The sequence below is a fragment of the Scyliorhinus canicula genome, chromosome 4, assembly GCF_902713615.1.
Source record: "Scyliorhinus canicula chromosome 4, sScyCan1.1, whole genome shotgun sequence".
In the NCBI taxonomy this organism is placed as follows: domain Eukaryota; kingdom Metazoa; phylum Chordata; class Chondrichthyes; order Carcharhiniformes; family Scyliorhinidae; genus Scyliorhinus; species Scyliorhinus canicula.
The window spans coordinates 80,270,377-80,273,621 of NC_052149.1; the positions used below are offsets into that span (position 1 = coordinate 80,270,377).

The following is a 3,245-nucleotide window of genomic DNA, read 5'->3' on the forward strand; positions in this document are numbered from 1 at the left end:
GTGCAGGTTAGGTGGATTGGCCATGATAAATTGCCCTTAGTGTCCAAAATTGCCCTTAGTGTTGGGTGGGGTTACTGGGTTATGGGGATAGGGTGTAGGTGTTGACCTTGGGTAGGATGCTCTTTCCAAGAGCCGGTGCAGACCCGATGGGCCGAATGGCCTCCTTCTGCACTGTAAATTCTATGAAGTCCTTCTCTTTGGTGAATACTGATGTAAAGTATTCATTTAGTACCTCCCCTATTTCCTTTGGCTCCACACATAGATTCCCTCCCCTGTCCTTGAGTGGGCCAATCTTTCCCTGGCTACCCTCTTGCTCTTTATATGCGTATAAAAAGCTTATGGTTTTCTTTAATCATATTTGCCAATGACTTTTCATGACCCCTTTTAGCCCTCCTGACTCCTTGCTTAAGTTCCTTCCTACTTAGGGGCGGCATGTGGCGCAGTGGTCAGCACTGGGACTACAGCCCTGAGGACCTGGGTTTGAACCCCGGCCCTGGGTCACTGTCCGTATGGAGTTTGCACATTCTCCCCGTGTCTGCGTGGGTTTCACCCTCACAATCCAAAGATGTGCTGGTTAGAAGGATTGACCACACCAAATTGCCTCTTAATTGGAAAAAATATATAATTGGGTACTCTAAATTAATTTTTTTTAAAGTTCCTTCCTACTTTCCTTATATTCCTCATGGACTTTGTCTTTTCCCAGCCTTCTAGACCTTCTAAATGCTTCCTTTTTCTATTTGACTATACTCACAACATCCCTCGTTATCCAAGGTTCCTGAAACTTGCTATACCTATCCTTCTTCATCACAGGAACATGCTTGTCCTGAATTCCTATCAACTGACATTTGAAAGCCTCCCATATGCCAGGTGTTAATTTACTCTCAATCATCCTTCTTGGTGCAGTTGGCAGCTCGTCAGTCTCATAATCTGAAGGTCCTGAGTTCAATCCTCAGAGAGGGCAAGCCTTTATGGGTGGCACAGTAGCTCAATGGTTAGTACTGTTGCTTCACAGCACCAAGAACCCAGGTTCAATTCCTGCTTGGGTCACTGTCTGTGTAGAGTCTGCACGTTCTCCCTGTATCTCCGTGGGTTTCCTCCGGGTGCTCTGGTTTCCGCCCACAAGTCCCAAAAGACGTGCTGTTAGGTAATTTGGACATTCTGAATTCTCCCTCCCTGTACCCGAACAGGTGCCGGAAGGTGGCGACCAGGGGCTTTTCATGGTAACTTCATTGCAGTGTTAATGTAAGCCTACTTGTGACAATAAAGAATATTATTATTATCCGCCCGCAATCTAAATTATTTAATTTCTGCTGAATATTAGGGCAGCACAGTAGCATGGTGGTTAAATGCTTCACAGCTCCAGGGTCCCAGGTTCAGTTCCCGGCTGGGTCACTGTCTGTGCGGAGTCTGCACGTCCTCCCCGTGTGTGCGTGGGTTTCCTCCAGGTGCTCCGGTTTCCTCCCACAGTCCAAAGATGTGCGGGTTAGGTGGATTGGCCATGCTAAATTGCCCGTAGTGTCCTAAAAAAGTAAGGTTAAGGGGGAGGGGGGGGTTGTTGGGTTACGGGTATAGGGTGGATACGTGGGTTTGAGTAGGGTGATCATTGCTCGGCACAACATCGAGGGCCGAAGGGCCTGTTCTGTGCTGTACTGTTCTATGTTCTATGAATATAGTTCTAATTTGCCTTCCCCAAATTTAGCACCCTCACTGAGGGCTACTCTTATCTTTATCCGACCGTACCTTAAAACTTACTGTATTATGGTCACTGTTCCCAAAATGCTTCCCTACTCTAACTTCGACCACCTGTCCAGGCTCATTCCCCAATACCAGGTCCAGTACAGCCCCTTTCCCGGTTGAAATATTTACATATTGTTTCAAGAAGCCCTCCTGGATACTCCTTACAAACGTTGTCCCATCCAAGCCTCTAGCACTGAGTCCCAGTCAATATTGGGGAAGATAAAATCATCCACCACAACAACACTGTTGCTTTTACACCTTTCTAAAATCTGCCTACATATCTGCTCCTCTATCTGCCGCTGGCTGCTGAGAGGCTCTTAGTAATTCACCAACATTGTGACTGCAGCCTTACTATTCCTGGACTCTACCCATATTGCCTCGCTGCATGAAGTGTCCTCCTGCAGTGCAGCTGTGATATTCTCCTTAACCAGTAGTGCAACTCCCCCACCCTTTTTACATTCCCCTCTGTCCCACCTGAAACATCTAAACCTGGAGTATTTAGATGCCAATCCTGTCCTTCCCTCAACCAAGTCTTTGTAATCGAAACAACATCATAGTTCCAAGTCCAAATCCAAGCTCTAAGTTCATCTGCCTTCCCTGTTATACTTCTTGCATTGAAACAAATGTACTTCAGACCACCAGTCCCACTGTGTTCAGCAAAATCTCCCGGCCTGCTCTTCCTCTGAGTCTTGCTGGCCGTATTCTCTAGTTCCCCCTCTGTTATTTCATTGACCCATTGCTCCAGTTCCCTCCTGCCACACTAGTTTAAACCCTCCTATGTGACACTACCAAACCTCACGGCCAGGTTATTTATGCCCCTCCAGTTTAGATGCAACCCATCCATCCTGCACAGGTTCCACCTGCCCCGGAAGAGATCCCAGAGTCCATAAACCTGAAACGCTCCCTCCTACACCAGCAGTTTAGCCATTTGTTTAGCTGTACTTTCTTCCTATTTCTAGCCTCTCTGGCACGTGGCACAGGGAGTAATCCTGAGATTGCAACCACAGAGGTCCTGTTTTTAGCTTTCTACCTAACTCCCTGAACTCCTCCTGCAGGACATCTTCCTTTTTCCTGCCTATGCGGTTAGTCCCAATATATACCATGATCTCTGGCTATTCACCCTCCCCCTTCAGAATACCTCACTTGTTTTTTCTAAATGTTTTTAATTGGGTTTTCGAACATAGGTATATTTACAGGTGTGCACAAAGAAAAAAAATGAGAAGATAATACAAACAAGATAAAAACAACAACGTTATATAATTAGCAAAATCACATAAATAACAAGTAAAGAACAACAAGGTGTGGGGAGTAAAAACTGGGGGTGTATATATTCTCGTGGTACTGGACAGATGATTGCAGTATACCTGTATACATGTCCTCTGTATTCTTCCATTTTTTTTTAAACAAAGAGAGTACATACAACACCAGTAATACAAAATAGATCTGGGGGCGGGGGGGGGGGGGGGGGGGGGGGGGGGGAGAGCCATTGTCTGACCCTCGGATGGCGA

General features: G+C 46.3%; 1 non-coding gene across 1 annotated transcript; it reads left to right on the plus strand.

Annotated features, from left to right (window-relative positions):
- Window positions 1–888: 888 nt before the first annotated feature.
- Window positions 889–961, plus strand: trnam-cau. The gene has a single exon. It is a non-coding gene; the product is annotated as a tRNA-Met (tRNA).
- Window positions 962–3,245: the final 2,284 nt, after the last annotated feature.